The sequence below is a fragment of the Diabrotica undecimpunctata genome, chromosome 6 (genome assembly GCF_040954645.1).
Source record: "Diabrotica undecimpunctata isolate CICGRU chromosome 6, icDiaUnde3, whole genome shotgun sequence".
Taxonomy (NCBI): domain Eukaryota; kingdom Metazoa; phylum Arthropoda; class Insecta; order Coleoptera; family Chrysomelidae; genus Diabrotica; species Diabrotica undecimpunctata.
This window is the reverse complement of record NC_092808.1, coordinates 117,893,185-117,906,834: the sequence shown is the minus strand read 5'-3', so window position 1 is coordinate 117,906,834 and position 13,650 is coordinate 117,893,185. Positions and strand designations below refer to the sequence as shown.

The 13,650-nt window shown below is 34.6% G+C and overlaps 1 protein-coding gene across 2 annotated transcripts in view; it reads left to right on the top strand.

Annotated features, from left to right (window-relative positions):
- The window catches only part of shd (cytochrome P450 family 24 subfamily A member shade), a 126,837-nt gene that overhangs the window by 31,992 nt on the left and 81,195 nt on the right, over window positions 1–13,650 (top strand). Inside the window, exon 1 of one of the 2 annotated variants that reach the window (XM_072535229.1) lies at window positions 4,594–4,886. The exons of the other annotated variant lie outside the window; for it this stretch is intronic. The gene's annotated coding sequence lies outside the window, so the exon portion shown is untranslated. Of the gene's footprint in view, window positions 1–4,593; window positions 4,887–13,650 lie in introns of those variants that run through there. 2 annotated transcript variants of the gene reach the window in all.

The window sequence follows — 13,650 nt, the reverse complement described above, 5'->3', positions numbered from 1 at the left end:
CTATATTATTCGATCTTAATCTTAAACCAATGGGTTCAATTTTTTGGCACAAAATTTAATAGCCATCGTATTGAAAAAGCAGATAAAACCCTAGCAAAACGAAATAATTGAAATCTATTTAATCCAAACGAAAGACCATCTACCATTGAAAAGGTTTCCTAAGCCATTAAAAAGCTTAAAAATAATAAATAACCAGGAACTGATTAAATTTGCAATCAGCTCTACAAGACTGGTGGCAACGCCCTGATACAGACACTGCATAAACGTTTATTCTTGTCTGGCAAAATGAGACCACGCCCTGTGAATGGTCTCAAAGCGTGATATGCCCGTTACATAAAAAAGGCGACCAGCTCCAGTGTGACAATTACGGAGGTATAACCCTGTTAACAACAGCTTACAAAATACTAGCAAATATTCTCTACGATTGGCTACAAGTTTACACAGTGGGCCTAGTTGGGAAACACCAGGCCATATTTACTCAGGACTCAGAATGGACTGGATGGACTGGATGGACTCAGAAAAGTTGATGTCCTAGCTTCTTCTTGTAGTGCCTATCCGTTTCGGATGTTGGCGACCATCATGGCAATCTGTATTTTGCAAACTGCTGCTCTGAAAAGATTTGCGGTTGGTGTGTTGAACCACGTACGTACATTTTTCAGCCAGGAAATCCTACGCCTTCTTGGACTTCGTTTTCCTTCCACTTTGCCTTGTAGAATTAATTGCAGCTACCATTGCCATGGATTGCTTCCTATTTAATAGTGCCTTAAAAAACGCAGTCCGAGACACACAAATTAGAGCCGGCGGTACTATTTACAATAGATCGATATAAATCTTAGCATACGCTACAAAACCAATTACATGTCGGTAAGGATACTATAGCAAATGAGGAACGAGAAACAGTCTTTGGAAGCCATATCTTTAAACGTGTTGACAGCTTTACATACCTTGGCTCGCTAGTGACTATTACTAACAAAACAAGCGAATAGATTGAAAGACGAATAAACCTTACAAATAGGGCATACTATGGACATACATCCAAAAAAGAAATAAAATTGTTATATACAAAACACTGCTGGGGTCGGTCCTCACATATGAACAAAAACAGAACGCAGAAAGATGAAAGATTTTTGGGAATATTCGAGAGTAAAATACTCCGCAAAATATTTGTAGTTATAAATTATCAATTGTAGTGGCAGAGAAGATATAATTTCAAATTATATATATATATATATATATATATATATATACGTATATATATATATATATATATATATATATATATATATATATATATATATATATATATATATATATATATATAATCGAACACCTCTCTACCCTAAGGTGTGAGGTAAATACAAATACAGGTTACAGATATCATTACATCTCAAATCCAATGAAAATACAAAATTTTTTTTATTCTATTCTCTGCACGAATTTTGTCCATTCTTTCTTGTTTTTTGCCTTATTTTGAGCTTCTGACCATTCCACTCCCCTACTTTTCAAAATCTGCCCTACTTCGTCATCCCAGGTTTTCCGTGGTCTGCCTCTGGTTTTAAACTTTTTCAGTTTAGCCTTCCAGACTTGCTCCAGACGGGTCGGTTGTCGCTCATTCGGCACAGATGACCAAACCATTTTATTTGTTGTGTTTCAATAGCATGTAGTACAGATTCTGTGACCACTTCTTCTCTAACATTTTCATTTCTTATTTTGTCTCGTCGTGTTATTCCTTTGACTCGTCTTAAATATTTCATATCAATGGCTTGTATCTTGCTTTTTAATTGCTTTGTTAAAACCCAGCTCTCGCTTCCATATATCAAGATTGGTCGGAATACTGTCTTATAAACTGTCATTTTGGTTCTTCTGCTGATTTCCGGTTTACCTATGAATACTCTACTAAGATTATGGTACACTTTTGAAGCACTACTTATTCTTTCTGTTATTTCATTCTGCATGGTACCTTCTCTGTCTATTGTAACCCCTAGGTATTGAATGCATCTACTTGTTCTATGAGTTGTTGGTTAATTTCTATGTTAACATTTCGGTTAGTTTTCGCTATTAGCATCACCTTGGTTTTCTTAACATTAATCTTCATGTTTCTAATTGCCAGCTCATTATTCCAGCTATCTATATTTTTCTGGATGTCCCTTTCGTTGGAAGCGCATAACAGAGATCATCTGCGAATGCACACTCAGCTATACCGACCGGTCGTAGTTTACTATATCCGATATGTACTTTGTGTATACTTGCTTTTGTTTCCTTAATTATGTCGTCAATAATCAATATTAACAGTGTGGGGCTCATAACACCTCCTTGTCTTAGACCCTCGTTTATTGCAAACATCTCTGATTCCAAGTATACTTGGATGATCCTTACGTGCATAACTCTTGTTATTTTGATACAGGCTTTTGATAGCACCAGTTAGTTGATGGTCAATATTTCTATTTTGCAGACTTTTCCAAACTGCTTCCTGGGACACTCTGTCAAATGCTTTCTCAATATCTAGAAAAGCCATCTATATATATATATATATATATATATATATATATATATATATAAACTAAGGTACACTCGAAGAGTGGTGGGTTTTTCGGTCAAAGTGGAGAAATAAAAGACAAAGAAGGTGGCTACTTCATCTATTTATTGAAGACGTTTCGCTTTCTGCTCAGAAAGCATCATCAGTTCATCTAAAAAGAACAATATGAAACCAAACATCCATAGAGAAGTTACAATAAAAGTGTGTTACCTTACAAAGACATGTAGCAGTCAATGATGTTAAAAATATGAAAAAGCTTACGAAATTGGACATTCAGAGTTAACGTTGTATAAAACAATTAATTGAAACTTTATTAAATTGTTTTATACAACGTTAACTCTGAATGTCCAGTTTCGTAAGCTTTTTCATATTTTTAAGATCATTGACTGCTACATATCTTTGTAAGGTAACACACTTTTATTGTAACTTCTCTATGGATGTTTGGTTTCATATTGTTCTTTTTAGATGAACTGATGATGCTTTCTGAGCAGAAAGCGAAACGTCTTCAATAAATAGATGAAGTAGCCACCTTCTTTGTCTTTTATTTCTCCACTTTGACCGAAAAACCCACCACTCTTCGAGTGTACCTTAGTTTATTTTGGATTGACGGTCGTACTCCTTTTCTCGATATATATATATATATATATATATATATATATATATATATATATATATATATATATCCACATAGATCCACAAAGGTTTGTTGAGCCAAAGATGATGATGTTGATGAATCTAGTTCACTAGGTATAGTACACCCTCCGAAGCACTCATTTAAATTAGAAACTGAAAAATTTGTCAGTGCCGGAAATCGAATCCGGGTCCTCCAGCTTGTTAAGCTAATACCGCCACTGCGCTACAGCTGACGCCATCTATCACTTACTTTCTGCCACTTTCGTTTCCATTATTTTATTAGAAAATTTGTTAAGAAAGCCTTAAAACATCTAGGCCATGCAAGTCTCATGCTATGCAAGTCCGTCTTGCATGGCATATCTCTTGCTTAGCTTGATCTGTTTACATCAGAGCTATTTTGAGATACCACTTTCACTATTACCAACAGAAGAAATATATCAGAACATTAACTTTAAGATATTTCACTTGGAAATTTCAGTCCAGCATTAAATATATTCAAATACAAATCACAAATTATTACATCCAATGTTCCCCTAGTGCTATAGAGAAAACTGACAAAAGCAGTCCCTGCGTCTCGTTTTAATTTATCAGGTTTATCGGCCACGTGGCCTAAGTGACCAATGAAAAGGTCACTGATGATAAACTCGGTCCATTAGAAAGAGATGCAGGGACTGCTTTGAGGAATGGGCTGGTATTACAACAATCAGTCTATCTTGTATTATATGTCCATGTAAGTAACATTTACACTTACACATTAAGGTTAAATTTTATCCTAAACTATAAATTTTGTTATATTGCTAACATCAATTCTGACGATAAAGTGCATCAAAAATAGAACACCATCTAACTTTTAGTCCAGCACAGATATTTCTTGTAAATGTCGCGTGCGCATGCGCAGTTGCATAATCTATCTTGCACGGCTCTTGCATAGCATGAACATTACATAATGTAAAGTAGATTTTGGCAAGCTTGTTTCTGTTTTCTTCTCCTTAATGCTGTCTATATTTTCCAGTAAGATCATCTGGTGCAACTACTTCATTATTATTAATTTTTTGTTCCATTCTTTTGTGTGTTACTCGAAGTTTAATATCTTTATAGATGAATTTTAATACATTTATATTATAATACATTTCAAATAATTATCCAGTACTTCAGTATACATATTAACTTTCATCTGAGCTACAAACTAAATAAAACTTATAGCTACAAAGTATAGCGAAATAATTATTATTTGGTTAATTAAAAAAAATACGTACATAAGTCTTTAAATAAATTAAACAACTTAATTTTTAAAATTATCTCCGCCGCTGGACAGAGAGTACAGTATTAGGGTTGGTATTGTTCGTCACTTGGTCCACCCAGTATGGATTGTCTCCCCTATCAAAATCCTAGCCAGATTGGAGATAAGACAGCTTCATTTATAGTAATTGTCAAGTTTTACTTCAGTGTTCCGTCCGAGTTACCGGCGTCAAGGTTAATAACAAATAAAAAGTCCGCTTTTTTAAACTGAAACGAAAACACGCGCAACTTTTTTATTTTTCGAGGATCGTACGTGTACATTCTAGATAAACAATTCTGAAATTTTTCTTCTTCTTCAACAGTGGTGTTTCGTTGCGGATCTGATAAGTTTGTTGTTGTGTCTGGTTTTTTTAATATTGATAAGAACTTTTACGTTCTTTGAAGAAGGTTGATTCCATATCAATCTGGCCACAACGTTGTAAGTTATTTTTATTTTATTCTGTAATTTGCACAAATTTTGTGTAATAAAAAAATAGCCAGCGTTTTACAAAATGTAATTAATAATCGGATGTAGATTAATATTCATTCATTATCTATAATTTTGCTTCTAGATCTGTGTTTTTGATTTAATTAATTTTTATGCATCCATACTGTCTTATCTGGGATATTCCTTTTTTCATATTGCACTATCTAATTTCATATATAGGTTAGTAAGTCCCTCATACTTTTGGAGACGACCGAACCTTCTACTTGTAGATTAAAAATTGTCAGCTATGCTGTACTTCACTTTAATTACATGTAGTATTTTATGGTTTATTCTTTTATTTTGAATTCTGGAATAATAATCTGCAAATCTTTGCCTGGAGATTAATTTCCATAATTATTATTCTTAATTTTAGAGTTTACTAGAATAAATCATTCAAATGTTGTTCTACTTCGCTGTAGTATGGTATTCGCCGGTTGTTGTTTGCTCTATATAGTCATCTTCTACTTATGTCTAGGCATATTGCCTGTTTTCCTTCAACACTGCCTCGTATTCTATTAGAATATTGTCATACCATCTCTTTGTAGATAGATCAATGATTCTTCTTTCAACTTGTGATTTATCTCGGACAATTCTAACTATTATGTTTTCTACAACTCTAATTATATTCCATTCTTCCTTTTGAAATTGCACCTATACGTTTCTGTTGTCTATTCTGTAGGTGTTTGTGATGTCATTACTTCTTGATCTGTCTATCAGTGTCTTTCCTGTTATTCTTCTTACGATTTTCATTCACTTGTTTTCAGGCATCTTTTTGTGCTATTGTCTGGTGTTGCTTCTGCGGTATATGCCCTGATAGACAAAACTTCAAAAGCGCAGTTTCGTTTCTACGTCTAGATGTTTGTTTCTCCACACTATATTATTAAGGTATCCTAAATTTTTACTTGCTTTTGCCACTTGTTCTTTGGTTTATATCTAGATTTTGTTGTCACTTTCAATTTCAGGTTTCAGTTTCATTACTTGTTTTACCATTTTGTTTTCAATCTCTAATTTGCACCACTTTGCTATTTATATTATCATATAATATTATATAACTTTTTCTTTTTTCTGACGATATTCTCATATTAAACTCCTCACCATTCATTTTTGAAATGATCCCATCTAAGTCGCTGTGTTTTAATGAACGTTACACTTAAGAATTCTAAATTATATCTTTCGCGCCACTGCCATTGGTCGTTTATAGCTCCAAATATTTTGCGGCGTATTTTCTTCTTCCTTCTTGTAAGTAAGCTTTAAAGCCTGTTTCTTCTTCATAATTAGCCTCCTAAATTATTTAAATTATCGCACCATTTTTTCTTGGTCTGCCAATACTTCTTCGTCCATTTGGTGACTTATCTCGTGCTATTCGTACTATCCTATCCTCTGCCATTCTACTAATGTGTTCGTTCCACTCCTGTTTCCGTTTTGTCACCCATCCATTTATGTCTTTTATATTGCCCTGTCACCCATGCCCTTCTTATGTTTTCGCTTCTCTCCCTATCCAACAGACCTTTCCCTGATATTCGTCGGAGTATTTTCATCACTGTTGTTTTTAGTAGTCGTCTCGTTTTAGATGTGTCAGATCTTGTCTTCGCCGTGTATGTTAATATAGGTCCAATTGATGCTTTATAGATTCTTGTTTTTGTGTCTTGTCTTAGGTGTTTGTTCTTCCAGATTATGTCATTAAGAGATCCCGCCGCTTTACTTGCTTTTAAGGTTTGTTGTCGTACTTCCTCTTCGACATCTCCGTAACTAGTTATATCTATTCCTAGATATCTAAACCTTGTTTTCTGCTTTATTATTTTCCCATCAATTTCGATTTTACATTGTAGTAGGTAGTTAGATGTTGTCATACATTTGGTTTTTTTCTGCTGATATTATCATATTGTATTTCTTGGCTGTTGTATTGAAGATGTGTGTTAATCTTTGGAGCTCGTCTTCTGTCTCGGCGATTAATGCGGCATCGTCTGCATAACATATTATTTGGATTTCTTTGTTCTCCATTCTATAATCATGACCTTTACGTACTGTTTGTATTATTTCGTCCATTATTATATTAAAGAGAAGTGGGCTTAACGAGTCACCCTGTCTTACTCCGCTTTGTACTGGTATACACTGTGTTAATTTTTCATTTATCTTTGCCTGTATTGGATTATGGAAGTAGATGTTTTCGATAGTTTGTATAATATTAATTGGTACTTTTCTTTTATACAGTAGGTGTAAGACGTCTTCGACTTGGATGCGATGGAAAGCTTTTGTCAGGTCTATAAAATAGATATGCTGGTTTATTGTACTTGAGGGCCTTTCCTGTGATTTGTCTTTGTACAAATACGGATTTTCCAGATCTGAATCCTTGTTATTCATCTGATAAAGTTGTTACTTTATTGATTTTGTTGGTTAGGAGTTTTGTGGTAAGCTTAAGTGCGGTGTGCAGTAGATTTATATCTTTATAATTGTTGGGGTCTTCTTTATTTCCTTTCTTGAACATTGGTATCATTACGCTGTTTCTCCATGCGTCTGGTATCTTGCAATGCAATATTAGTCTTTGTATAGTTTTTAAGTTTTATCATAAATTTTATCATCTCTAGTTATACTTTCTCCTCCGTGTTTTAGAAGCTCGTTGGTTATTTCATCTGATCCTGGTGACTTTCTATTTTTAAGTGAATTTATGGCTGTCTCTGCTTCCTGAAAACTGATTTCTATTTCGTGTCTTAATTCAGGTTCGTTATTGTGTTGATTATTATTTTCGGTGTGGCGTGTCTCCTTTTCAACATAGCTCTGGAAAAGGCGGTCAGGAATGCCCAAATAGACAACAGAGGAAACATTTTTAATAAATCATCCCAAATTTTGGCATATGCAGATGATGTTGACCTAGTTGCCCGCACAACACGCAAGCTAGAAGAAATGTATACCACCTTGTCAAACGCCTCTAAATATGGGCATGCAAGTAAATGAGAAAACTAAGATAATGTCATCAACACCCAACAATAGAGCCAGAAACATCGGCCACCAATTCACGGTTGATAACTCTACCTTTGAAGTGGTGGACAAATTCACATACTTAGGCTCCCTGATCACCAAGGAGAACGTCATGACGGAAAAAATCAAGCGAAGAATAATCCTAGCAAACAAATGCTATTTTGGACTGAGTAAACATATGAGAAGCAGAAAATTAAGCCAAAAAACAAAAATAACCATATACAAAACCCTTATACAACTAGTGTTGACATATGGGTCGGAGATATGGATCATTTCCAAGGCAGATGAAAATCATCTGCTTATATTTGAACGAAGGATCCTAAGAAGAATATTCGGTGGCATCTGTGAAAATGGTGTTTGGAGAAGGAGGTACAACTACGAGATATATCACAGATATAAACATATATTTGGTGGTAAAGATGTAGTATCCTTTATAAAAATAGGAAGACTAAGATGGGCAGGACATCTGACAAGATCACAGCAGAACAACCCTCCTAGAAGAATCCTTATGTCACAACCTGTGGGAAGTGGAAGTAGGAGTAGGCCAAAACTCAGATAGAGGGATGGTGTAAATGAGGATGGTAGACAAATAGGCGCAGCAAACTCGCAACAGTTGGCAATGAATAGAACTAACTGGCGTAATAGACTTGGGAAGGTCGAGGCTCTTTTATAGGGCTATAGCACCAATGATGATGATTATATTCGGTGGCGGCGTATTTTACGCTCGAATATTCCCAAAAGACTTTCATCCTTCTGCGCTAGAGTCCATGTTTCCGGACCGGCCCCAGCACTGTTTTTTATATAATAATTTTAGTTCTTCTTTGGATGTGTCTTAAGTGAAATTGTTTTTGGAATCCTTAGTCCTAGAACTTATTTATAAGTGTAATGCGTCTTTTAATTTATTCGCTTGTTTTTTGTAGTAGTCACTAGCGAGACAAGATATGTGAAGCTGTCAACACGTTCAAAGATATGACTTTCAAAGGCTGTTTCTCATTCCTCATTTGCTATAGGATCCTACCGTTTTGAATTTTAGGAAATATTGCTCAACATCTCGCTTACTATGCACTATTATGTCAAAGTCTTCAGGGTATACTAAGATTTGTATCAATCTATTGTCTTAAATTCGTGTGTCCCGGACTGCCTTTTTCAAGGCAATATTAAATAAGAGGCAAGCCAGGGCACCCCTTCTCTGAGTCCATCCTTTATCTACAACTCTCTCCCTGCATCCTAACACTTGCTTTTAAGATAGACATTGTCATTCTCGTTAATCGGATAAGTTTTTCTGGTATACCAAACTCACGCATTGATTGGTATAGTAATAAAATTTGATATTTTGATGGAATCTGTTGTTTCTGCCTGAAACTTAACTTCAGTTGTGTCTGTTACTTATACATTTTGTATTAGTTTATGATCTCCAATAGTACTTATTTATTATATAATCAATGTATATAGTCTGATAATCGCACTCTGTCGAATGCATTCTCTAAATCGTAGCCTGATTACAAAGACAGCGTCGTTACAAGATCTTTCTCTTCTAAATAGTTGTTTTTCATCTGATATAATTGCTGGGAACGTGTTTTTTTCGCCTTTCCTAAAGAGTAGAATTATAATACTGGTTCTCCGTTTCTTAGGCATTCGTTCTAATGTTATGACTTTATTAAACATGACTGTTAGCTGTTGCATTAGCTGTGGTTAGCCATATTTTATGAGTTCGTTTGCTATTCCATATTTTCCCGGTATTAATACTAAAAGTTCAAGTTAGCGTTGATATATTCTTTGTCTTATACTGATATTACTGGCAGCATTTATGTTAAGTTTTATGCATATTAAGTTTACTGTTATTCTTTAAGGTACTTCCTTTGGCGTGGTTGGTCTGTTGTCATTTCCTCAATTGCCTTTTTTTTTAAATTTTGTATTCGGTTCAAAATTTTTCTAAATGTAACCTTCATTCCTGAAAAATATTAGAATAAGCTAAAATTAGCACATAATCTGTTTTTGTGTTAAATTATTAGACAAAAATTTCAAGCAAATATATACAATCTGAACAGAAAGAAATATTTAGCGAAAGGCGATTATAACTTCGAAAGTGTAACTCATTCGAGAGTACAATATATCAATAAAAAGTACAAGAAGGACAATATATGAATAAAGACTACCACATTAATAGTGCATAAAAAAAAGAAAACATATAACAGATAAAACATATAGCTGCGATAAAAAAAAATGTGGCCTAAGAAAATACTTATACTTATACTCAATTTGAAAATGATCGATAGCGTTTTATGACGCACCTAATTTTCATTTTATATTGTTTTGTATACGAAGTTTATCGCTCTGGTCGCATAATTTTTATAATTTTTTACAAATTCTTATACAAGATGTCCCAAATTGGTATGTTTTTCAGGGGGGAAAACTAGAGGAGATATAAAAAAAAGGAAGAAATGGAACGGAAGCAATAGAAGACCATATCCACTGCTGGAGCGGAGTTAATAAAGAATGTAGAGCAAAGGCAGGAGTGGGAATACTAATCAAAAATAAGTGGAAGAACAGGGTTAGAACATGGGAACCAATCAACGAGAGAATAATTAAAATGCATATAGACATATACGGTAAAGAGACAGTGATACTCGGAGTATATGCACCAACAGACGATTCTCCGAGAGTAGAAAAAGAACATTTCACGGAACAACTCCAAAATCAAATAGAGCTAATTAAAAAGAACGTGGAGATAATTATAACAGGAGACCTTAACGGCAGAACTGGAAGAAAAGAAAACGATAAAGTAGTGGGGAGATTTGGAGAGGATGGAAAAAACGATAACGGAGAACGCCTGATTGAATTATGCGAACTAAACAACCTAAAAATCACCAACGGATTTTTCAGACATAAAAATATTCATAAATATACATGGACGCAAGAAACACGAAAGCTGAAATCGATAATAGACTACATAATAATCAAACAAGATACCACAATAAAGATCAAAGATGTGCGAGTCAAAAGAGGAGCAGAATGCGGAACGGACCATAGACTACTGACAGCAAAAATGAGCATTAATTGGAAACATAACAAGACCCCCTCCACAGAAGAACCGTTGAACACTATAAGAGAAAAACAATACAATATAGAACTACTCCAAGAACAATCAATAAGAGAACTATACCAACAACGTCTAGACCAAAAATTAATAGAATTCAGATACGGCAACATCGAAGAAATATACGAGCATATAAAGGCGAGTATAAAGCAAGCAGCATTCGAAGCCCTTGGGGAAAAAGAACATATAACAAATAAACAGCACTATTATGAAATAAATGAACCAACAAAAAGAATAATTCAAGAAAAAAGCAACTATACAGAAAATGGCTGACTACAAACAACGATAAAGTTTATAAAGAATATAGAGAAAAAGATAGAGAAGTGAAAAAACAAATAACACAGCAAAAGAATGAAGAATGGGAAAGAATCTGCTTAAATATTGAAACATATATAGGAGGTACAAGAACTTCGGAGTCATGGAAAGTACTGAGAGGATTGAAACAAAACTCAAAAGAAAAAATTAAATTGGGAAATATACAGGACAAAGAATGGAAGGACTACTACAAGGAACTATTAACAGAACAAAGACCACAATTCATTGGAAAAGAAAACAGGCGAAGACGAAGCAGATTCCCACAACAAGAAATAGAAATAACAGATAGGGAAATGAGAACGGCCATAAAAGCAATCAAAAATAAGAAAGCACCGGGACCTGGAGGCATCTCACCTGAGCTTATAAAATACGGATCAAAAAAATTACACCGGATGATACAATGGATATTTCAGAAAGCCATAAATGGAGAACAGCTCCCAAAGGAATGGACGGCGGCATATATGACATCTATATTTAAGAAAGGAGATAGAAAACGATGCGAAAACTACAGAGGAATAAGCGTAATATCATCAATAGGAAGATTATATGGGAAGATACTACGAGAAAAGATAGAGCAAGCGATAAAAGGCAAAATCGGAGAGGATCAGGCAGGCTTCACGGCAGGAAGATCATACATAGACCACATATACACACTGGAACAACTGTTGGAAAAGAAAAAAGCAAAAAATAGAGATATACACTTGGCATTTGTGGACCTGAGAAAGGCGTATGACTCTGTACCAAGGTCAGAACTATGGGAGGCAATGTACAAATTAGAAATACAGACGGAACTCATAGAAGCTACAAAAGCTCTGTATAAAGAAAATAAAGTGTCCATTAAAATGGGAACAAGAATCATAGGAGACTTCACCACAACAAAAGGGCTCCTGCAGGGTTGTTCCACATCTCCAACCCTATTCAAAATATACTTAGAGAAAGCCTTGACTACATGGAAAAGAAAATGCGAAGGCATGGGAGTACCGGTACGGAACGAATACCTATATACATTAAGTTTTGCAGACGATCAAGTAGTGATTGCACAAGACCAAGACGACCTCAGCTACATGATGAAAAAACTACAAGAAGAATATACCAAGGCTGGCCTAGATATTAACCTCGCGAAAACAGAGTACCTATCTACAAGTGAAGAAGACATAGAAGATCTACAGATTGATGACAACGTAACAATCAAAGGAAAGGATAAATTCAAATACCTGGGGTTTATAATCACGAAAAAGGCAACAACAAAAGAAGAAATTACACAAAGATTAGGACAAACAAGAACAGCAATCCGACAACTTAACTCAGTATGGTGGGATAGACACCTAAATATGAAGACAAAAACGCAGATTTATAAAACATTGGTGCGAAGTATTATGACATATGGGGCTGAAAATTGGATCATAAACAAGAAAACCAGCAGTAAGATAGTAGCAACAGAGATGGAATGCCTGCGAAGATGCTGCAGAGTAACAAGAATGGATAGGAGAAGTAATGACGAAATAAAGCAAAGAACATCAATAGAAACAGACATACTAACATATATAGAACAAAAAAGACTAAAGGGGTATGGACATGTAAGAAGAACTAGCGACAGCAGATGGATAAAGAAAATAACCGAATGGAGCCCCATAGGAAGGAGGAAAAGAGGACGACCCCGAAAATCCTGGAGGAACGAAGTAGACGACGCCATGAGTAAGAGAGGACTGAACGATGGAGAATGGAACAACAGAGAGAGATGGAAACGGTTGAGCGAGGGAAGGCAGTGAATACTGTAGAATCCCTAAATATATATATATATATATATATATATATATATATATATATATATATATATATATATATATATATATATTTTTTACATTCTGTGAATAGTTTAACTTTTCTGTTATAATTCCAGCCCTGGGAATTCAACATTGTATATTGTAACATTCTGCTTATGTGACAGGTATGTAAAACTCAATTCTGAGGAAGGATGGAAAGAAATTAATGAGTTGCTGGACCTTAACATTGTTTTAGACATTGCAAATCGGCATACTTTTCTTTGGATATGTTAATCAGTCCTGAAAAAATATCAAAATATTAAAAACAGTTTTAGAGATATGACACGAGGATTTTTCCATTATAACTTATTTCAGGAAGAATAAATTCGCCTCCGTTCAAACCATTACTTCTTCGGTTTCTTTCTTCGATTACAGCAGTCTCTGACATTGCATTCTAAAACTGCAATTTCATCAAATCATACATAAAATTCTTCAATTTCGCGTATCGGAAAAAGGATGGCTTCTAACAGAAAATATAACTTTGATGTAATCCAACCCTTGATTA